This window comes from Mesoplodon bidens (genome assembly GCF_964165515.1).
Source record: "Mesoplodon bidens genome assembly, chromosome: 6".
NCBI classification, from domain to species: Eukaryota; Metazoa; Chordata; class Mammalia; order Artiodactyla; family Ziphiidae; genus Mesoplodon; species Mesoplodon bidens.
In genome coordinates, this window is record NC_138162.1 from 76330569 (window position 1) to 76355674 (window position 25106).

Genomic DNA, 25106 nt, shown 5'->3' on the forward strand with positions numbered 1-25106 from the left:
ATTATTCACAGTAGCTAAGACATAGAAACAACTTATGAGTCTGTCAATGGATAAACAGGTTGGTTTGTAGAAGTTTGTTTTTCATGTCAGCTCATGATGTTACATAAAGAACTCTGTTGGGATTTTTGTTGGGATTTGAAAGTTTACTTTGTATAGAATGAATATTTATATCTATATAGTATTCTCATCTGGAAGCGTGTCTGCTTTCGTTCAGGCCTTTAGTTGTTACAGCTGTTTTTCTGGAAAGTTACCATTTTCTTCATATAAAGTCTTATATTCTCTCTCCAGTTTATTCCAAGATATTTGAGCTTTTTTTCCATTTTGAATGGGTGTTTTCTCCTGTTAATTGTTTAAAAATAAGAATGTTATCCTTTCACACATATTAATCTTATTGCTGGACACAGCCCTGAACTCCCTTTTATTAATTCTAATAATTTCCAATTGATTGTCCAGGATTTTCTTGGTAAACAATTAGCTGATACGTAAACATAGTTTTCTCTCATTACCTTTTTTCCCCGACTCAATACCTTGACTGGTACCTCCAGAAAAATGTTGAAACTTTGCTTTATTTTTTTTTTTTTTGTAAAACTAGGCCATTTTAATCTTTTTTAAACAATAGAATAAACAGTTTTCTTGATGACTGCAGACATGTAAGGCTGATTGGTAGTATTCAGAAATATCAGAGTAATGGTTTCCTGATTGGTGTGTAGTCTTCAATAATTATAAGGAGTTATTTGTATGTATCTGCTGTCAAACCAGTAAGACTGCATTTATTCATCCGTCATTTTCAGGATTGTTGGTAACCTGGGCATATTTTCCCCAAATGACCTTGCCTCCTTGTGTCACTAGGCCCAACTCGCTCACGTTCACCTCAATAACAGTACCTTTGGTAATAACACCCAAAGTTGTATATAGTGGGGATGAGGGATTCTTCTTCACACCAAGTATTGGCAGGCAGAAGGTGGCTTTCAGTTCAGGATGTGTTACGTGGGCCTAACGTAATCCCATTGGCCTAATGAATCTTTCATATTTAGGTGGTTTTCGAGTAAAGCCATCTCCAACAAAGCAAACTTTAGTAACCATCCTCTTCCAGGCTTTCTTCTTTCTCTTTCCCATTCGAATAACTTTTAATACTTCTGTTTCTCCCTGGGCACGAACTTTGGGCAGAGGGACTTCCCATTTTCCCGCTTTCTCTTTTCGTTTTTGTTTGATCATATTGGAAAGTACTTTAGCTCGAAACTGTCCCTCTCTGTCCAGTAGATATGCAGGTACTGCTCCTTGCGGAGTCTTTTCATCATTCTTCTGTTTGGTGTTTCTTTTTTCATGCATCTTAATAGTCTTTTTCATTTGTATTTTCTCAGCATGGCGCTGTTTATGGTAGAGCTTAGCTTTCAGACCAATCATTTTTTTTGCCTTCTTTGAACGTTCATGAGCCTCTCGACCTTCCTTCTTTCTCTTTTTCTCATGGTAATCCAAATGATATCCATAGCGCTTACGGTGTAACTCGATGTATTCATTTTGTGGCATGGTGACGGCCGCCGAGCCACCGGGTGCAGCCGCCGGGGCGTGAAGAAGCTCTCAATTTTCCGGTCTTCACTTTGCTTTATTTTTAACTTTAATTGGAATGTTTCTAATATTTCATTAATAAGTATATTGCTGATTACAGGTTTCTTATATATTCTTTTCCATGGTAAGAAAACTTCCTTCTGCTCTTAGATTACTGAGTGTTTGTTTTAATAGGAGTGGGTGTTAAATTTTAACAAATGCTTATTTATGTCTACTGAGATGATCTTGCAGTGGGGAAACAGTGAATTCCGTCAAGAAGTTTCCTAATGGTGAACCTTCCCTGCATTCCTGGGATATGTTTTCATTGGTTTCTGACTCAATGTAGATGTCAGTACAAGGTATACTTGAAAAAAAGAGGAGATCAGGAGAAAAGTCTTCTCCCCACTTTGGGAAAATGCATTCCTCAGGACACAAAAAAGAATCAGAGTCTTCAACTGCCTGACCTAAACATTTCTATTATACTAACACTCCCAGCTCCATGTCCCAGAGTAAAACTGAGTGACATAATAGGTCACGTGCCTAGTTTACCATTAAATGGTGTTATCTTGGGGAAACAATGGGAAAAGTAAAGCCAGCGGAAAACTTAAACAAATCCTATCCAGGAAAAGAAACCATCCAACCTAGAACACTGCTTGCACAGCTGCCCTTGGTATTGCTACCAATACCTGTGAAATCCTACACCCAGAAACATTCTACCCCATCTTACTCCCAATGAAATCTCTTCTCAGCCCAACCTCCCAATGGACTTAAGTCAAATTCTACTGTAAGAAATCAAAATACAAACTAGTTACAAAGCATGCTTTTAATTTCAAGATGTGATAAGGTCAGAGAAATGGCAGCACGAAAATGACCCTAGTATACTTCTCAAAGCCAAGGAGATGAAACAAGCGTGAGATAGAGAACCCTGGGATAGCTTAAGCTAAAGCTGCCATATTTAGCAAATGAAAACATAGGATCATCAGTTAAATTTCAATTGCCCCATGCAATATCTGGGACATATTACTTGCACTAAAAATAGTTCAGTGTTACTCATCTGAAATTCAAATTTAGCTTAGGGTCCTATATACCCTAGCTTGGGCTCCAAAATAATTTGCCTGTATTTCTATCCTGGTCCCACTGCTTATTAGCCATGTGACCACTAAATGTTAGGAACCACTCTAAAACCAGTTTCCTCAATGTTAAAATGAGTTATTTTGAGGATTAAATGACTTGAAGCATGTAAAATGCTCAACATATCCCTCAGCACATAGAAAACAATAAATGGCAGATGAACCTTAGGATTTAAGTAATGGTTACACTCGGGAGTTCAGGGGTGTAAACAGTACTGGACTAGGGAGTTAGGAGATGTGTTTTATTTCTGACTGTGTTTCAAACTAGCTGTGTGCCCTTAAGCAAGGCCCTTAACCTCCCTAGTTCTCAATGTTCTTATCTACCAAATATGAAGGTTGAACTAAATGGTCTCTTCCCACTCTTAAAAGTCTGATTCCTGGACCCCTACTGCTTATACTTTGGAGAAATATATCAAAATGTTGTCAATTTTCCTTAAATGAATTCTTCCCTTGGAGCAGTACATGATTAATATCTTCTGAATACTACTGAGAGTAAAAGTACGCCGAGTTGAGATTTTAGTAGCTTTTGCTTTGAGGAATACAGGTGTAATTGGCCATACTTATTCCCAGACAACAGTCCATGTGGTTTCATGGTTTCACCTCAAGTTATAAATCAACTCCTGGAGCCTGAGCCCAGTCCAACACCCTGAATGCAAGTTACAGTATCTTCAGCTTTAGCACAATAAGCAATATGGTATCTTGTTTGTCACTGTACAATGGTTTATGGCAGACAGAGGAATAGGTGGTGGGGTTTCCAAACAGATAGATGCAATGTGTCTTTAAAACTAAATAAATACCACCCTCTAATTTCATTTTAATTTAACTGAGGATTAATTTGGGTTTTTTTTCTATAAGCTACTAAAAACTTTTGATTTTTTTATGCTTAATTATTACTGTTATTCAATAAGCCAAGAAGAAATGATTAGTCTATGAACTAATCATTAGTCTATGATTAGTCTTAAATGAACTGGAGATTCATTTAAGCCCATGTGCATTTGATTTTCAGAACTAAAAACCACATTCCCATATGTCTACAGAGCAAGCTTAACACACAAACAGACACGCAATGTCTCAATCAGAAGCATTATTAAGGGCTTCCCTGGTGGTGCAGTGGTTGAGAATCCGCCTGCCAATGCACGGGACACGGGTTCGATCCCTGGTCCGGGAAGATCCCACATGCCGTGGAGCAACTAAGCCTGTGCACCACAACTACTGAGTCTGAGCTCTAGAGCCCGTAAGCCACAACTACTGAGCCCACGTGCCACAACTACTGAAGCCCACGTGCCTAGAGCCCATGCTCCGCAATGAGAAGCCACCGCAATGAGAAGCCCGCGCACTGCAACAAAGAGTAGCCCCCACTCGCCGCAACTAGAGAAAGCCTGTGCACAGCAGCGAAGACCCAACACAGCCAAAAATAAATTTAAAAAAAATTTTTTTAAAAGCATTGTTGAAAAGTTTATACTTTTGTGGGAGGGTTGGGGGAGATCATGTAATGTTAGCACAGGAAGAAAATTTGGTGATCTAGTCTGACTCTTTTTTATATGAAAACTGAGGTTCAGAAGAGTTAGATGAATTCTGCTAGAACAAAAAGCAATAAACCCATCTTTCCTCTGATGTTCTCTTTACTCTGAAATACTCTGATCAAAAGCATGTCCTCTGGTCAACAGCATTTAAGTAGTTAGTGAAAATATGATAGATAAAAGTTTCTGCTGACCTACCCCAGAAATCCATGAACCCTGTGAGTACCTGTTTTATGCTGGGCACTCTTCTAGGCACTGGGATATTAATAACGAATAAGACAAGGTCCTGCCCTTGAGAAGATTTGTCTTCTTCCTGTTAACTGAAGAATTCGTAAGCCAAGCCGCCTGTCCTTTTCATAATCACAGCAATCCCATGACATGGATCCAAAGGGTACTATGGATATCTAGTACCACAGTTCATGAGAAACCAATGCAAAGAGTCTTCCGAAACATTATTTTAAATCCTATTCCTGAAAGCCAAGTTTACTGTTTCAAGAGTTTCTCCTGAAATTATTATAATTTATGTTTTCTGCATTGTCCAGGTAGCATGGCACAGTGTAAAGAAATATGGGTTAGGGCTTCCCTGGTGGCGCAGTGGTTGAGAGTCTGCCTGCCGATGCAGGGGACACGGGTTCGTGCCCCGGTCCGGGAAGATCCCACATGCCACGGAGCGGCTGGGCCTGTGAGCCATGGCCGCTGAGCTTGCACGTCCGGAGCCTGTGCTCCGCAACAGGAGAGGCCACAACAGTGAGAGGCCCGCGTAACGCAAAAAAAAAAGAAAAAAAGAAAGAAAAGAAATATGGGTTCTACTCCCAGACCTGCCACTAACAAACTGGGTCATTTGGAATAAGTGACTAAACTTCTCTGGTTTCCTATTTCCCCGTCTATAAAATGAGGAGCTTGATTGACAGGACCCAAAGTCTCCTCCAAGTCAAAAAACTTCTGTCTAGGGTGCAATACATACAGTCAGCACAGGATGTTAAATGATAGAAAGTGATCAAGGGAGCTTGACTGGGGCTGAGAATGAAACTAGCCAACCCCAACACTCCAAGTCAGCATACTGGGGGCATGACACATAATTCCTTCCAAGTCTCATCCCAGAAATTAGTCCAACAATGAAAGAATATTCTTAGGTGTAAGCAAGTGTGTCCACCTCATTCGAGATCCCAGAAGTAGCTGGGGCTTTATTAACTGACACAGTTGTCAGGTAGAAAACCACTCTTTTGGAAAAATTATGTATTCTACGTTACTTCTCACTTTAGCACCTAGCCAAGTATGCTGAGCTACCGCCGTATCATTCATCCACTCTTTCCAGCTGGGATTTCTGAGACTGTTCTCATAGTGTCAAAGATTTACTTTGACCTACTGGGGGAAAACATTGGCCCCAGACAGCAAACAAAACTACCCCATATTATAATAAATATACCATATTGGGAGGGAACCAGTTGCTAGAACATCTTTTTCTTCGCACCGTTATTCCAGGAAGCCATGCTATTTTCTCGGCTCTTACCTGGCCCATACCAGCTGATCCCTTGCGTCCTACTTCAAGCCACCAGCAGGCTCACTGTGTCAATGTACTGCTGCCTCTGCAACCTTGAGACAGTCACACTTCAAGATGAGGAGGCTGGATTTCTTATTAGCTGTGTTAGGATGCAGGCTAGGAATCACTGCTGATAGGGGCCAATTTTATATGCTTTATAATAAATTTCATCCTCAAAACATTAGTCTACACAGATAGGAAGCCACTGAAGTTGCTTGTACAAAAGAAAAAAAGAAAAAAAACCCACCACTCTGAAGTTATAAAAGTGCTATACAAATGCCAAATGAATTCACTGCTGTAAGACTTCTGGTTGCCTTTATTAGTTATTGGGCTCAAAGGCAGGGGAGCTAGACAAGCATTGGCTTGGAGGTCAGGGAACCTGAGTCAAGTCCAGCCCTGGAAGGAAGTAGCTTTGTGACTCTGGGTGAGTCATTTCACCTCTTGAGTCTCAGTTTCACTGTTTGTTAACAGCTGGGCTATGTATGCTCAAAGACTCCCCACCTCTACCACTGGCCCCTGCGCTGATGTCTTATGATCTCATATTTTTTTCTCTCAGTTGCCTGCCAGTATATTACCTGCTTGGGAAGATGTATTAACTATTAGGCCACTAGGGTACGAATTACGATTTAACACATTCCTGATGCAATAAATCAAGAGTCCTCCTTTCCCTTTGCATTAAACTTGTGTTTTTTTGTTTTGGTTTGGTTTTGGTTGTTGGTTTTCTTTTTTCTTTTTTTTTGCGGTACTCAGGCCTCTCACTGTTGTGGCCTCTCCCGTTGCGGAGCACAGGCTCTGGACGGGCAGGCTCAGCGGCCATGGCTCACGGGCCCAGCCGCTCCGCGGCATGTGGGATCTTCCTGGACCAGGGCACGAACCCATGTCCCCTGAATCGGCAGGCGGACTCTCAACCACTGCGCCACCAGGGAAGCCCTGTTTTTGTTTTTGTTTTGTTTTGTTTTGTTTTACATCACTCTGGCCATGGAGGATTATAAAAGAGCAGGTGCCTCCAGGGTTAAAAGCAGGGTTAATCCTGGAGCTGGGACCTCTAACATTGGCTCTCTCATCAGTTTTCCAGGTGAACTGGAATCCTTGTTCTGAAACGTATTCATTTGTAAAGTGAGAAATGAGGGTTCCTGTGAAGTAGTAGCACCTAAAACCCAAATGGGGGACAGTAAGATGTGGTGGCTGGGGAACTATACTCAGAGCTGCCCCCTCCCATTCATTCATTCACTCATTCATTCCCCTATACCCAGGACTTTCTGGAACCTAGTGCAAAGTGAAGATGTCAGGTCCCTTGTTTTTAAAAAAAAAAAAAAAAAAAAAAAGGTGGGAGTGGGGGGTGCAGATATTATTAAAAGTTCTGGAATAAAAGGTATTTTGTGTTCCACAATCTCTCTTGATCTGCCTGGGTTTTTCTGTTATTTAATGTTGTACTCCCTCAGGCAGGGGAATACTTTGAGGGAATTCAAACCCTCACAGGTGTTACGGTGACTTGGAGCATGCGCAGCCCCTGGCTGTCAGTTTCCCCTTCCACCAGAGCAGGATGGAGATGCTATACGTTCGCACTGGTCTCAGAAGTCAAGCCAGGTATTTCTCCTTCTCAGGACCTGCTACCTCAATCCCTGGTAGGTGGGCATGGCTAGAATACACTGGGAATCTGGATCAGGTATGGTCAAGAGGCTACCCCCCACCAGGTAACCTGCAAACTGCACTGTGGTGCTGCCAGCCCAGGGCAGGGATGACCACCAGCACGCTCTGCTCCAAGATGTGGTGGGACGTGTGCATCCACCTCAATCCTTTGGGCACCAACACCGAGGCCCCCACTGGGGCAGAGGGAGGCAGCGGTCACTGGCTAGAGGAAGGAAGTGGAGGAGGAGACAAGGCAGGGCCTTGTGAGCCAGGAGAAGGGGAACAGGTGATCAAGATTCCCTTCTAGGGAGGCTGTAGGAGGCGAGACCAACAGGAAGCCACCTCCAAGCCCCTAGCAAACGCTCAATTGTCCCATCAACCTCACTTCCCAAACACAAATTCAAAGATAAGATTACTAAACATATCTAGACCATTGACCACAGAGCATCAAACTCCAAGCACTTCTGCACTGCTTTTAAGTCTAGGAAATGGATCCTACTTATGCCTGGAGAGCCCAGATTCTCTCATATCCCCTTGCCTTTGCATACACTGGGCCCTCTACCTTTCATGAAGTCCCTTCCTGCCTAGTGGGCCTGACAAACTCCCAATCATCCTTCAAAACCCATGAGGGGGCTTCCCTGGTGGCGCAGTGCTTGAGAGTCGGCCTGCCGATGCAGGGGACGCGGGTTCGTGCCCCGGTCCAGGAAGATCCCACATGCCACAGAGTGGCTGGGCCCGTGAGCCATGGCCGCTGAGCCTGCGCATCCAGAGCCTGTGCTCCGCAGCAGAAGAGGCCACAACAGTGAGAGGCCCGCGTACCGCAAAAAAAAAAAAAAAAAAAAAAACATGAGGGCATCACCTCTCCTGTGAAGTCTTTTCTGCCTGCTCCACCCTAGGAAACTGATTATCTTCTCCGTTGTATCCCCCCTTATCTCAGGCATACTTCTAATAATATATTATCAAACTTTATCTGAATTCATTTATTTCAGTCTGTCCTTCCCATGAGCCTAGAAGGAATTTGAAGGCAAGGCCTATAGTTTATTCATTTTTATATCTCAAAGCATAGTACTCCACTCTGTCCTTTGTAGCAATAGGGTCCTTTGATGGTTTGATCACTGCTCATCTTGGGGGCCTTTGCAGAGCTTCTGTGGCCAATGAGTTTGGGATCCCTTCTCTCGGCTTCTTTAGGCCTCGCAAGTCCTCTGTGCTAAACTGGCCCTCCTTCAGCTCTCACTAACACAGCACATCCCTCTGAGGTCTGCATGCGACTCCCACTGGATTTCCAATCCAAGGAGTTATCCTGCAGCCCTCGGTTTCTGCCTCATCAGGCTTGGAATAACCATTCTGATAGTGCAGCCTGCTAGCGTATCAACCACCATCCATGTACTTCCATGAGGCACAGGGGAGTTTCTGGACATTTCCATGCCACACACAGGAGCCAAAACAGACTCCAGAAAGCTAAGTCAGACCAAGGCCACCCCAAAGCACAACTCTAGGAGACAAAGCATTTCCATCAAAGTCTAAGTACATGGTGGCCTGTGGAATTGTACAGTGCACAACCTGCACAGCTGTATGCAGTGACCCAGACTCTGGTCTTCCTCTGCCTGATCCCACCACAGTGATGATTTTTTTGCGATACAGAGGGCTTCCTACAGTTAAGTCAGCTTCCTACAAGTCTCCTCCTTTCCATTTTCCTCTCAAAGTATGTAACATGTCCCTTCTTTAGGATTTTGACCTAGATTGCTAATGAGGCAATAAGCATAGAGCCATAACCCAAGTGATTAAATGCCGTTCTGCTTCTGCCTCCTTCTGTCTCCCTTCCCCACAGACCAGCAAGGAAGAAGGGACAAGCTTTTTATTTCTTCCAATGTGCCTGCACTCCCCTGCTACCTTGCATCCTATTTCTTCATGGAGACACTAAGCCTTAAAGTAAAGAGGTGGCTTTTCTACATTACAAAGGAAATCTATGATCATCAGGCTTAGATCTTATTCTGAGAGTAAGGAAATTGAGGAATTCCTTTTCTAATGTTGCCTCATTTAAGCATATTGTTTTGCTCTGAACTAATAAAATCTTACTCTGCATGTCAAAAAACTGACTGTGGGAAGGAACCCTAAGGCATAAGGGTGAGCAGTACACTATGGCCTGCCTTCCAGGGTTCTTATAATTGTACGACCTTGTAGGGCTAGTATGAGGACAAAATTAACATAGATAAAACACAGAACACACATATGTACAATGGAATATTACTCAGCCATAAGAAGAAACGAAATTGAGCTATTTGTAATGAGGTGGATGGACCTAGAGTCTGTCATACAGAGTGCATTAAGTCAGAAAGAGAAAGACAAATACTGTATGCTAACACATATATATGGAATTTAAGGGGAAAAAATGTCATGAAGAACCTAGGGGTAAGACAGGAATAAAGACACAGACCTACTAGAGAATGGACTTGAGGATATGGGGAGGGGGAAGGGGAACAGGAAGCTGTGACAAAGCGAGAGAGTGGCATGGACATATATACACTACCAAACGTAAGGTAGATAGCTAGTGGGAAGCAGCCGCATAGCACAGGGAGATCAGCTCAGTGCTTTGTGACCACCTAGAGGGGTGGGAAGGAGGAAGACGCAAGAGGGAAGAGATATGGGAACATATGTATATGTATAACTGATTCACTTTGTTATAAAGCAGAAACTAACACATCATTGTAAAGCAATTATACTCCAACAAAGCTGTAAAAAAAAAAAAAAAACACAGAACAGTACCTCGCAACTGCTATGCACTATAAAAGTGGTGGCTGCTACCTCAGACTTTGATTACGCTTTGCTTTATTACGCTTTGCAGACATCATAGTTTTTACAAATGGAAGGTTCGTGGCAACCCTGCGCTGCCAGATGATAGGTAACATTTTTTAGCAATAAACTATTTTTTAATTAAGGTATATAGATTTTTTTAGACATAATGCTATCACATAATTAATAGACTGTAGTATAGTGTAAACATAACTTTTATATGAAGTGGGAAACCAAAAAAATTGTGTAACTCGCTTTATTGTGATTCTTGCTTTATTGCTGTGGTCTGGAACCAAACCTGTAATATCCCTGAAATATGCCTGCATCGGCTTTTTCTTCTCTTAGCGTCTCTGCTATAACTTCCCTATCATCTGAGGCAAATGAATGCCTCTGGCACAACAGAGGGAAGCCATGCCCAAAACAATGCAAAAGAGAATTGGTATTTCAAATAGTATCTCTCTGTTACATGCATTTCATTTAACATTCAAAAGTTTAAAAGCAGTGGTGGAGCAGCCTGATGGAATAGTTGAGAACAAAGTCATCTAATCTGTAGCAACATGGATGGACCCACAGATTACCACACTAAGTGAAGTGCCAGAGAGAGAAAGACAAGTATCATATGATACCAATTATATGTGGAATCTAAAAAAAAAGACACAAATGAACTTATTTACAAAACAGAAATAGACTCTCAGACTTGGAAAACAAACTTATGGTTACCAAAGGGAAAAGGGGGGGGGAGGGATAAATTGGGAGTTTGGGATTGACATATATACACTACAATATTTAAAAGAGATAACCAGCAAGTATCTATTGTACAGCATAGGGAGCTTTGCTCAATACTCTGTAATAACCTAAATGGGAAAAGAATTTGAAAAAGAATAGATACATGTATATGTATAACTGAATCACTCTGCTGTTCACCTGAAATTAACACAACGTTGTTAATCAACTATACTCCAATATAAAATAAAAGTTAACAAAAATATGATTGTCAAAACTCTCTTCCTTTCCTTTCCCTTCCCTCCTCCTCAGTTTCTCCCCCCTTCTATCTCTCTCGTTCTCTCTCTCTCTTCATCAAAAGCCTACTCCACTGACAGTCTTTATCAGTCTGGCAGAGACACTGCAAAAAAAAAAAAAAAAAAGAGAGAACACAGCTATTCTGAGAATTAAACAAGATTATACATACTGTCAATCCCCATTATCGCAGATCCCGTATTTGCAAATTCTCCTGCTCTAGAATCCGTAACCCAAAAGTCAATACTTATGGCACTTCCATGGTCATTCATGCACATTTACAGAGTGATGAAAAATATGAGCCACCGCAAGCACACAGACCCAGCTGAGGCCAAACAAGGCCACACTCTGCCTTATCTCAGCTCTCATACTGAAAACAAGTGTCTTTTCAGGGTTACTTAGTGCCAGCCTTGTCTCATTTTTGTTCGTGATTTTGCTGTTTAAAATGGGCACACACACACCCACCCCAAACCATAGCACTGCAGTGCTATCTCGTGTATTCCTAAGTTCAGGAAGGCCACGATGTGCCTTACACAGAAATACATGTTAGACAAGCAGCATTCAGGCATGAGTTATGGTGCCATTGGCTGTGAGTTCAATGTTGATAAACCAACTATATATATTAAATAAGGGGTCTTTAAACAGAAACAGAAAACAGGGTGTATATTGATTGGTTGGTGAAAATATTTTGACTACAGACTCACAGGAACCCAACCCTCTAGCAACAATGCTTTACTATTTGCTAATTCAGTGCTCTCAGCAACTTTATAGAACTGCCATGAAAAATGAGAATCAACTACCTATCTATAATGTATGGATATATACATGTATATGGATATGGATATGCATTGTACAGTTGGCCCTTAAACAACATTGGGGTTAAGGGCATGCACCATTTACATAGTTGAAAATCCACGTATAACTTAACAGCCAGCCCTCTGTATATGGAGTTCTGCAACTGCAGATTCACCCAACAACAGATCAAGTAGTACTGTAGTACATATTTAGTGAAAAAAAAGAAGTTCACAAGACAGTGGATTTCAAACCCACGCAGTTCAAACTAATGTTGTTCAAGGGTCCACTGTATGTAAGTATATGTACATATGTGTATACAAATATCTGGCAAGTAAAAGGTAGTCAACATATGATCAATATCATTAACCCCATTTAAAGATGAAAAAAAATAAGCTTTATAATGTTAGATGCCTTATCCAAGACTGTCCAGGTACCCATTGTAATACCTGTTCTACTTCTCTGTTGCTGCATAACAAACCTGCCCACACTTAGTGGCATGAAACCACCACCACTGTATTTCGCTCGTGGATTCAGCAGGTCACAACCTGTGACAGGACACATGGGGGATGACTTGTCTCTACTTCATGATGTCTGGTTTCTTCCATTTCCACAAAGATATAAAGGACTGGTAAAGAGGAAGAATAGTCTGGTATGGGTCATTGTGTGAAGATTTTTACCTAGGCCCAGATTTTTCCATGTGAAGCAGATCACGTTGTGAAACATAATACAAAGGACAGATTTCAATAACAACAAGGGTAAATGTGGTTCTGAATGAAAGTACAGACACCTCTATAGAGACATGTTGCTATTTCTTTAATTTCGAGATCGCCTGTTGTAATCCTTCCTTATAAAGAGACGGTAGCAAGCTGGGACATTCATGCCCCCAGAAACACTCACTTTGAAACACAGATGCCAACGGATTACCTTCCCACAAAGCCCAAGGTAAAATACAACTTATGCCAGGTGATGGATTAGAATATTCCAGCATGGGTTTATGTTGTCAACCCCTATCAATACAGCACCAATCAGAAGAGATTAGTCTGGCATTGTCGAGATTCTTGTCCAACAATTGTAGTTTAGAATTTAAAAGTGTGCTGTCTCGCTTTATATCAACATCGCTGTAAAGTAACATTGAATAAATAGAGAATAAATTGTATGCAGAGAATAATTTTTTGACATGCAAGTTTAACTATAACAAAGGAAACCTTTTAAGATGTCACTGCGTTCAGATAAGAAAACACCTCTTTTATCAACTGTGACCATGTGCATGTGGATGTTTAAGAATTCGTAAACCTCCTGGTAAAGTTTCTAATTTTTTAAAAAACGACGTTAACTCAGGAAGGAGAGAAAATTCACTGTTCAGCAACTTAATCTACATGTGCTTTAGAATATTTGATACTCTGATTCATGTTCTTCCTTAGTCTCACCTTCACAAAGAGCCAGTAAAATATGTACCTGTACCAACAGAAATTGGTTATCTTACACCTAGAAGTTCCTTAATCCCTTGGAGCCTCAGAAATTGTACCCTGGCTCCTGAAGAGGCAGATCTGGGTCATTTTACAAACTTCTGTCCAGACGTAACACAAAAAAGTATCTCCTTATTCTAGCTACAGACAAGAAGACACTTCCCCCTTAGTTGCCAGAATCTTGACCAAAAAAAGTCAGCCTTGCAGTTTTGATCTGACCCAACACTATTTAGTATTAAAAACTTTTATGGCTCCCATTTGCCCACAGAAGGTCTAACCCTCCTTAACATGTTCTAGAAGGCCCCTTCTGACCCAGCCCTGCTTCACCTCCCACTGCTTCTCATCCTCATTCCAACCAGGAAGACCGAATCCCAGCCACAATGAGCTGCTTGTTGTTCTCCCAACATCTCCACGGCTTTGAGGCCATCTCACTCTTGTTGTTCTCTTTGCCTAGAATTCCCTTCCTCTACTTCTTCAGCAAAAAGGTGACCTCCTCTGTAATGACTTCCCTTTCTAGTTCTTACACACTGCGTACACACACACACACACACACACACCCTTCTCAGGCAGTTCACTAGAGTGTCCCCCTCAGGGTCACCAAAGCTCTTAGCTCAAATCTCCAATACGAGTATTGGTCACACTGTTGTAAGGATTTCTCCGTGCCTCTCTGGAAAGAGTTTATCTTTAACCCCCAGCACCTAGTAAAGCACCACTCAACCGTTCACTGAGAAACATTTACTGAACATCTGTAATATCTCCTACCCAGTTCCCTAGAGTCATCCTGAGGGTGACGGGGTCCACAGTGATCACAGGGATCTCCTCTTCTTGACAATGTTGGGAAGGAACATCTGCTTAAAATTAACAACACAAGCAAGCTTGCAAAGTTTCAGAGCTGAAAAGAATATTAGGAATCACCTGGTGCTTGAACTCTCATCTATAAAGATAAGGAAACTGGGGCCCACAGAGAGGAAGCAACATTCTGATGATCGATACAGTGAACCAGCCGCAGTTCTGAGGCTACAACACAAGTCCCCTGACTCCTACCAGGTTCAGTGGTTCCCCCCCGCCAACCACTCCACCATGATATCCCTTCCCAATAGTTTTCAGCCACTTCTAAATATCAAATCTGCCCCTACAGGATGAAAGTACAAGATTTAAAAGAGTGTGCCTCCAATTCTTCAGTCACTTCCAAAAAGGACAAAGAATAATACGGTTATCTCTCAATTAGGATTACCAGCTGTATGCGACAGGAACCAACCCTGACTCATCATTTGAGCAGGAAAGGAATTGAGAGGACAGAGGGAATTTCAGAGAACTCCCAGGAAAGCTGAAGAATCAGGTTCAGAAAGCAGGTAGAAACCAGGGAGACTGGGAAGCCAGAAAACAGCCAAAAAATCACACCATAAGAACACTGGGTGGGGTGGGGGAGCAGAGAGCACTGGGGAAGGACACTGCTGCCAGCACCAGCCACTGCCCAGTGCAGCTGACTTCACTGCTGCTGTTGCCCTGGATGCTGGATGTTGCTCCAGCCACCACTGCTTCCACGATAAGTTCTCCACTGCCCCTCCATCTCTACATCATTTGTTCTAGATTTAAAGTCTGGGTGGAATGTCTTATTGGCCAAGCCTGGGTATACTTGTTAAGTCACATATCCAGGCCTTATGGCCAGAAGGAGAGGTGCTCATGTTACCAATTGCTGTCTGCAGATGATGCCCCAACTCAGTGGCTTAAAAACATCTTCTCTCTTCCGACTCGGGGGGTTGACTGGGCTCAGCAAGGCACTTCTCACTCGGGGCCTCACTGTGTCCTGTAATCAGACGCCAGTTAGAGCTGCCGTCATCTGAAGGGTGGACTGGATGGACATCTAGAGTGGCCCCCTCACATGCTGGCAGGTGTCCCTAGCTATCAACCAGAAAAACAATACGTGGCCGCCTCATGCAGCCTGGGCTTCTCCCAGCAAGATAGCTGGGTTCTCAGAGGAAGCATCCCAAAAGCAAGTTTTCCAAGAAAGGTAAGGCCTGTCATGATAGCCTTTGATGTCACACAGTATAATTTCTACCATATTCTGTTGGTTTCAAGCAAGCCATGTGTCCAGCCCTCTAGGTTCAAAGGGAGGGAACCGCATGAGGGTGGGAAGGCTGGGAGGCCTGGCTCACTGGCACTCATTCTTGGAGAACAGCTACCACACACAGCAAAGCAAGGTCTGGCTCTGACAGCTTTTTTAACTGGGGTGGGGGAAGACTGGTGACAGCACACAGGAAGGTGCAGTGCTGGGTAACCAAAAACACTGAAAAGCCGCTCCACGTTATAAACCGTACGGGATTTCCCGCGGGCATAGGGGCTCCAAAACACTCGTCGAAAGATCAGCCACAGAGAGTTAAAGTACTGTCACAGATAAGGACTTTAGGTCATTTTGGGTAGGAATGGGAAGAGCCATCTGCACCCCACACACACTTGCTGCCTCCTGTGTGCTACCTACTTCCCAGTGCCAAGGACTCCCCCCACCTCAAGGATTAGGACTCTGCACAACTGCCCCCATTTGCTGCAAGCAAATCCAGCCCTCTCAGAAGTCCTACTGCATGTTCATCTGCTGGTCCTGCAGAGTTTATTTATGATCAGGAAAGACTGTCTCATCTATACACAGAAGGGAAAGAAGAAATAATGGGAGGGGGAAAGAAGAAAAATAGAAAAGAGGCAAAAGAATTGAAAAGCTTGGCTTGAAAAGAAAGGGAGCCAAGAAAAATCTAGTCGTCCTTGTGCCTGTCCCAACTAGACTTTAAATTTTCTTGAATTTTCATTTCCATTTAGAGCCAAAACTAACAGCCTCTTGATAAAGTGATGGAAACATCAATGTAACTTTCTTGGAAGAGTATACAACTTTCATAAAAGTCATCGGGGTGGTATCTGGAAGAAGCGACGTGAAAAAAAGCTGTGTATCCCTGTCACTTGGCATTTTCCCCCTACTCTGTTGCCCACTGTGAGAGAATTTCCTGGCCAGAGTGAAGCTACACTTCCACTTCTCTGGTGATGTGTCTACAGCCATTTGTTCAAAGAGCATTTATGTGATGAGAGCATTCTGGGTTCCCAGCACTGTTCCAGGGGCTGGAGGCAAAGGCTGCCAAGTCAAAAGCTCTTGACAGATTTGCTAGAGAAGGGATAGCTGTTCCAGTGACATTCCTAATAAAGATTCCTAAAGTGTTTACACAAACAAATGAAAGGTAATACAGCCAAACGCCAACAACAGCTATTTAGGATGGCAAAATTATTCATGATAATACCTTTATCTGTGTTCAATTTTTCTGAAATAAATTCTATCTGAAAAGATACTTTATGGGTTGAATTGTGTCCTCTGAAAAGATTTTGAAGACCTAACCCCCAATACCTATAAATGTGACCTTATTTGATAATAGGGTCTTTGCAGATAATCAAGTTAAGATGAGGTCATTAGGATGGGCTCCAAGCCACTATGACTTTGTTCTTATAAAAAGGGGAAATTTGAACACAGATAGGCATAGAGAGAAGACAGGGAGAATAAGGAATGCCTGAGGATGCCAGAAGCTAGGAGAAGGGCATGGAACCGATTCTCCCTCACAGCCCTAAGAAGCAACCCTACCTATATTTTGATTTAGGACTCCTAGCCTCCAGAACTGTGAAATAAATTTCTGTTGTTCCAAGCCACCCAGTTTTTTATGGCACCCTAGGAAACTGTTATAACTTTCATGATTAAAATTTTTAAATCTTGGTAAAGATGAGATTTTCTTTACTTATTCAACAAATAGCTATTAAAAGGCATTTTGAGAAAACAATGTTTATTACAGCTGGAGATTAGAGAAAGAAAGGGAATACGTGCAGGGAAAGAGGAAGACCAGAAAGTCTTATGGTGTGTATTAAGAGTGTTTTGAAGGCAGAAGAAAACAATTTAGAGATTATAAGAAGTATGACCTCATTAGATTTGTGTATCAGAAAATCCATTCAGTGTGCAGGATGAATAGATTCAAGAGAAACAAGACTACAGTCAGGAAGGCCAGTTAGGAGACTGTTAAAATGAACTAGGCCATCCATGATGATGGCCTAGATAGGATGGAACCAAAGGAAATGAGAAGTAGATAACCATGAAATATATTTAGGAGATTTAATTAACAAAACTCAGTGACTGACAGGTCATGAGGGTGAGAGGGCGTTAAAAACTATATTCAAACTTCTGGGTTTTGCAGTCGGTTGGGTAGCAAACCTGCCTTATATGCTCTCTGATTCAATGCACATCAAGAGATCATCACTATTGCCTGACTCAACCTATCACTCACACCATCAAGGTCCAAGTTTCCCTCTCTGGGACGCTCTAGTGAACCTCATTTTTCACTGTCCCTAACATAACCAGTATCACAGTCCAGGACCACGTTCAGCCTACCTGCCATGACACACTGCAGCATTTCGGGTACAGATGCTAGAGCCAGAACTCTGAGCTTTGAGACCTGGCTCTGCCACTGTAGGACCTTGGGCACATTACCCAACCTCTTTGCGCCTCAGTTCTCTCCACTATAAAATGATGATGATAATCATATCCACCTCAGCAATTATGTTAGTAAACGAGTGCTTTGAACAATGCCTGACTCACACATAATATGCACTAAATAAAATTAGTCACTTTGATGAAACTGATGACACTATTACTTACATAAACCCAAAGTTCCCAAACGCTGATCTGTGACAAAGTTTCAGTCTGCTGCAAAATTGTTAGTTTAACATTTCCAACTATCTTTCATTTGGGAAGGATTATCCTGTCTCTGGGATTATAGTCTTCCTAATTGGTCAAAGGAGGGGTGGTAAAAATAACCTTTCCTCTAAAAAATGATGATGATAGTCAATGATAGTTGGTTGGATATATTTTTTGATCTCCATACTTACAATGTAAAAGTGGGCAGCCCTAGGTCAATCACCGAAATAAATGTGAAATCCTAAAATAACTCCCAAAATACATCTATGAAACTCAAAAGATTAGGAATCCCTGATGAAGATAATAATAGCACAAGAAAGTGAATGTCACCAAAGCTGTATTGTAGCAAGGAAATGATACCAGATGGTAACTCAAATTGAGAAAAAGAAGTGAAGAAAACCAGAAAGAGTTTTTTAAAAAGTTATAACAAACTCACATATATATTTGTTCTCCTCTCAGTTTTAAAAGACATAAGTTTAAAATAAAAATTTTAACAGCATATCATTGAGTTTTTAACATATATAGAATAATACATATAACAACAGCATTAGAGAAAGATGGAATGAAACTGTATTAGGAATAAAGTTTCTGTATTTTACTGGAATTAAGTTAGTATAAAGTAGATTTAGATAGCTTAATATGTATATGGTAAGCCACAGAGCCCCAAATAGAAAAACAATTTCTAAAAACTGTAATTAAAAAATTAAATGAATTGCAACGTTACACTAGAAAAAAATCAACTTAATACAAAAGAAGTAAATCATGAAGAACAAAGAACATCATGCACTTAGAAAACAAAAGGAAAATAGCAGGTATAAATCTAACCATGTTAATAACATTAAATGGAATTGCATTAAACAATAAAATCAGAAGGCAGAAAATACCAGACTGGATTGTTTTTTTAAGAATTAAGATCCAACTATATGATGTCTACAGGAGACACACTTTACTTTCAAAGATACAAATAGGACAAAAGTTAAATGATGGAAAAAGGTACCATGCTAACAGAAACCATAGGAGGACTGAAGTAGACATACTATTACCAGACAAAAAGTTTAAAATTTTACAAGAGATACAGAACATTTCATAATGCTAAGAGTTAATCCATAAGGAAGATATAACATATTCACCTAACAGAGACCCCAAAGTACATGAAGCAAAAAAGAGAAATGAAGGGAGAAATAGACATTAAGAGTTGGAGTTTAATACTCCACTTTTAACAATAAATAGAACAAGTAATCAGAAGATCGACGTGGAATTAGACTTCAAAGTCATTAGAAAGCAACTAGACCAACATCTAGAGACATCCACAGCACTACACCCGACCACTGCAGGATATGTATTATTCTCAAGTCTACCTGAAACACTGAAACATGTGCTAATCTGTAAAACAATCCTCAATAAATTTAAAAGGATTAAAGTCATACGAAGTATCTCCTCCAGCCACAATGGAATTAGAAATCAACAAAAAGCTTGAAAAATTCACAAATGTGGAAATTAAACAATACACTCCTAAATCACCAATGGTTCAAAGAAGAAATCACAAAGAAAATTATAAAGTATTGAGATGAACAAAAAAATACAACATACCAAATTTCATTGAACACTACCAGTGCTTAGAAGGAAACATGTAGCTGAAATAATAGACTATAACTGAAAAAGAAAAGATCTCAAATCAACACAATGTAACCTTCCACCTCAAGAAACTGGAAATAGTGCAAATAAACCCAAATCCAGCAGAATGAATATGAAAAATTAGTATAGAAATGAATAAAAAAGTTTTAATAGAGAAAAAAATTAATGACACTAAAAGTTGGGTTTTGAAAAAAACAGAATTTACGTACCTTTAACTAGACTGACCATGATAAAAAGGAAGACTTAAGTTACTAAAATGAGAAATTAAAGAGGTAAGACCATTACTGGCAGAATAAATAAATAAATTTATTCTGAATGCTTTTCCCCTAAGATTACAGACAAAACAAAAATGGCAAACAACTTTTATTCAACACTGTACTGGAGATTCTAACCAGGGCAATTAGTCAATAAAGTGAAGTAAAAGGCATCCATGTTGGAAAGGAAGAAATAAAACTCTCTATTCACAAAGAACATAATATTGTCTATGGAAAAATCCTATCTAATCTGCTAAAAAGCCTTTAGAACTAACAAATGAGTTAAGCAAGATTGCAGGATACAAGATCAACATACAAAAATCAGCTGTATTTCTACACAGTAGCAATAAGCAACCCGAACATGAAGAGAATTCCATTTATAATAGTATCAAAGATAATAAACAAAAGAAATACAAAACTTATATTCCAGAAACTTCAACACTGTTGAAGGAAATTTTTAAGACCTCAATAAATGAAGACATTTCATGTTTATAGATCACAAGACATAATATAGTTAAGATGGCAATACTTGATACAAATTGATGAACAGACTCAATACAACCTCTACCAAAATCCCAGCTGGCTTCTTTGCACAAATTGACAACTATTTCTAAAATTCATATGGAAATGGTACCCAGAATAGCCAAAACGATCTTGAACAAAGTTGGGAGACTCACACTTTCCAATTTCAAAACTTACTACTAAGCTACAATAAGCAAGATAGTGTGGCACATATATTTCAGTGGAATAGAACTGAGAGTCCAGAAATAAGTGCTCATGTTTAAGGTCAACTGATCTTAGACAAAGGTGCCAAGTCAATTTGACTGAGAAAGGAAAATCTTCAACAAATGATCCTAGGAAAATATGAGAAAAAACGTTGGACCATTATTTCACACCATATAAATAAAATGTATCCAGTTAGAAAATGTTTTCAGTCATTTTATTAAACCTTAAGGGAAATGTAAATCAAAACCATTTCACACCCATTAGGATGGCTAAAATTTAAAAGACAACAATAGTACATGTTGGCAAAGATGCAGAGAAATTAGAACTCACATTCATTGTTGGTGGGAAAGTAAAACAGTACAGTCATTTTGAAAGATAGTCTGGCAGCTCTACAGACAGTTAAACAGAGTTATCACATGAGCCAGCAATTTCACTCCTAGGTACGCATCCAAAAAAATTAAAACCTTTATTCACATAAAAACTTGTACATCGATATTTATGGCAGTATTATTCATGATAGCCAAAAGAAAGAAAAAACCGTGTCCATCACTTGATGAATAAATAAAATGTGGTATATCCACAAATTGCAATATTACTTGGCAATAATAAATGAAAGGGCTTTTTTAATAAATTTCTTTTTATTTATTTATTTTTGGCTGTGTTGGGTCTTCATTGCTGTGCATGGACTTTCTCCAGTTGCAGTGAGTGGGGGCTACTCTTCGTTGCGGTGTGCGGGCTTCTCATTGCAGTGGCTTCTCTTGTTGCGGAGTATGGGCTCGAGGCGCGCGGGCTTCAGTAGTTGTGGCTCGCGGGCTCTAGAGCACAGGCTCAGTAGTTATGGTGCACGGGCTTAGTTGCTCCGTGGCATGCAGGATCTCCCTGGACCAGGGCTCAAACCCACACCCCCTGCACTGGCAGGCAGATTCTTAACCGCTGAGCCATCAAACAAGCCCTAAATGAAAGTTTTAACACAAGCTGCAACTTGGATGAACCTTGAAAACATTACACTTAGTTAAAGAAGCCTGTCACAACAGGTTACACATTATATGAATCCATTTTTATGAAATGCCCTAAATAGGCCAACCTATAGAGAAATTATATATCTAGATATAGATCTATTTAGATAGAGCCTGCTAATGGGTACAGGATTTTTTTTTTTTAGGGGTAATGAAAATGTTCTGAACTTAAATTGTGGTGTTGGTTACACACTGAATATACTAAAAAGCTACCGAATTACAAATTTTAAACGAGTGTATGGTACATGAATGTTATGGACTGTCCCCTCCAAATTCCTATGTTGAAGCCCTAACCCCTCATATGATGGTATTTGGAGGTGGAGCCTTTGTGAGGGAATTAGGTTTAGATGAGGTCATGAGGGTGAGGCCTCCATGATGGGATTCGTGTACATATAAGAAGAGAGAACAGAACATGCAGGCTCTCTGCTACATGAGGACAGCCAAGAAAGCTGCCATTTGCCAGCCAGGAAGAGAGCTCTCACCAGACACCCAATCTGCTGGCACCTTGATCTTGGACTTTCCAGACTCCAGAACTTGAAGATACAAATATCTGTTGTTTAAGCCCCCCAGTCTACAGTATTTTGTTATAGCAGCCTGAGCTAAGACAACAAGTTACCTCAATAAAGATTTTTTTTCTTTTTTAATGAAGAACCACTTGAGTAAAGAGACGGAGGAAGAGAATGTACCATCTAGAGGGAGTTTTCAAGCAAAGACATGGGACAGAAATACCCAAGAGGCCCATGGGACTGAAGAATAGTTAGCAAGGAAGACGTAATGGGAGAAAACATTGAAAATATAAGTTCGTGTCAGACTTGGTGGCCCTCAAACAGCAGGCACAGATGTTCTGTTTTCCTGACAATGAAGGGGTACACGTGAATGTTACATCATCTCTGCAACATTTCCTCCCCCAAATAAACAGAGCAGTTTGCTTTTGAAGGCAAACCACCTTGAGCTGTGACTGGGATCAAACTGTCTTTCAGAAATAGAGGACTTGGTAAAGCAATCTCCCTACCAGCAAGCACATTCCCATAGTAGTTGCAGGTTTGTTTAGTTTCCCCTTACACAGTTGCCCATGTTCTTCCAACCCATTCTTTACCATATGGATCAATATTCCTGCACCCTTCACTTTGAGCAACATAAGTTTTGTGTGCGCTGAAAATGGCAGAAACAAAGTATCTGGGTGAGTGAAATTTGCTCTCTCTCCCTTTCTTTCCTGCCAACAGTACTAAGCTAAACTATATAGGCTTCATTTTCTTTTACCTCTCCTAAGAAATACCATCAGTCGTAAATATTGTAGCTGTCCCCTAGACTCTGGCTGACATTTCATGCAAAATTCATTTTAGAGAACAGCCACCTTTTAATGATTTATAACCAAAGTGTTAGGGATTTCAGAAAGCGCAAGACTTAAAATACAACCAAACAAAGACCTCACCTTGTCAGTCACTGTGTGCTCTTTTTCCGGTGGGTGGAGGTGCATTGGAAACTTATTGTTCTGAAATTAGGAACAGAACAGAAAAAAACCTCTATGTTCTTGTGGAAGGGATTTCACTGTCATTATATGAAAGATAGAGAGGAAAATGTTTGCCTGCCTTGCTATCAACCCGAGGGCTAAATATTTCACTGTGGGAGGGAAATACCAGATCTTAAGGGGACCCCAATTATAGCTGGGGACAAGACACAACTACAGCAAACTTCATGGAAATTTTCACAAGAGGTGCTTTGATAGAGGGAGTCCAGGTGGAAAAGCAGGGGTGAAAAATGGAGATGGAGCCTGGAAACTAAAGTCTAGGACTTCTTGTTTCCAGTTTTGATGCTAAAGCGAGTAACTTTTGGCTTATCATTTAGCTGCCCTGGACCACAGTCCTCACTTAACAAAATGGAGATCATCAAACTAACCTATCTTGTGCTGCACAGAACCATTAATTTAGAAAAAAAGAAACAGCATAAACATCGAAGACTCTGTAGAAAGAGGCTATGTCACACAAAGACGCTTTAAACACTGCAAACACACACTTCAAGAGGAGTTTGGGGTGTAATAGGAATAACTAGTTTCATATACACCTACACACCCACTCTCACCTTTTAGAAAGACCTAAAAGAGTCTCAGGACGTTCAAAAACCACCAGCTATGAATGTGCTTTCATACAACCTTCTTAAGCTTGACTGTCACTTTAAACATTTAGCCATTAAAAAAAGCACCTGAACACCTGTGATATACAAAGAGACAACTTCATTTCCCTACTACAAAAACAATCGAGCGAATTTAAATAAATCACCTCAATGTATCTCCAGCAATGGCCCAGCTGCCTGGTTATTTGTCCCTGAGTTGCCATTAGATTTAAGTTATCCCTGCCCAGAAGATTTATCTAACAAAAGCACAATGTGTTGTTGGCATTCTTTGGAATAAGAACGGAACATCTGAAAAGCTGTACAAGGAAAGGGGGGAGTGGCTTTGCTGTGACTAAGACGCAATCTGTTTATACGGATGCACAGTTCACTGTCCCGCTGCCCCTCCACAATGTCCCAGCTCCTAGCCCCCATCCCTCTCTCCACCCATTTTCTCCCCCCCACCACCACATACTGAGAACAAAAAGCTGTCATGCAGTGGTTCTCTAAGTGAGGTCCCTGGACCAGCAGCGTCAGCATCACCTGGGAACATGTCAGGGATTTAGAAGTGCAAATTCTCAGGCCCCACCCAAGACGTTCTAAATTGGGAACTCTGAGCGAGACCCAGAAATCTGCGGCCCACCCATCACTCCAGGTGATCCTGCTGCTCTCCCGTTTGAGAACCACTGCTACAGTATCAAGTAGTCACACCTGCTCCAATCACACCAGTCTCCAATCTTCTTTCCAGCACTCACAGTTAAGCTGACTACCCCAGGACCATCACAAGTCACCTCAGTTTGGGGATTTTTGTTTTCACTGGTAAAGCAGTTATAAACCTACCCAGAAACTTAAAGCTGTTTGGGTTATGCAAGGTTTTGGGGTTTTTTCCTTCTTTTATAATTAGACCATCACATATACTTGGCAAAGATATCAGTATCCCTCAGAAAAGGGATCTGACCGAAATCCTCACAAGCCCCCTCTCTGAGCAGTAAGCCCAGAATAATTTCTTCAGGATCTTGCCACATAAGCATCTTCTAGGCAAGATGTGAGCCTGGGAAAGGAAGAAAGCAGGGAAGCCTGCACTCAGGAAAGCCTCTTCCATCCACAGGCGTCACCTAGTGGGCATTGCTGAGAGGGAAGTGGCCTTGGAGGCGCTCACCAGAGGCCTGACACCTGACGTCTGGCGACCTGGCTGCAACCACTGAGACCTCACTTTGCAGCAA

At 41.1% G+C, this 25106-nt stretch overlaps 1 pseudogene across 1 annotated transcript; it reads right to left on the bottom strand.

Annotated features, from left to right (window-relative positions):
- Positions 1-580: 580 nt before the first annotated feature.
- On the bottom strand, positions 581-7372 carry LOC308618778 (ribosome biogenesis protein NSA2 homolog; annotated as a pseudogene). Its single transcript has 2 exons — positions 7350-7372; positions 581-1601 (listed from the first exon to the last, which is right to left on the bottom strand). The product of its transcript is annotated as a ribosome biogenesis protein NSA2 homolog (transcript).
- Between the last annotated feature and the right edge of the window lie 17734 nt (positions 7373-25106).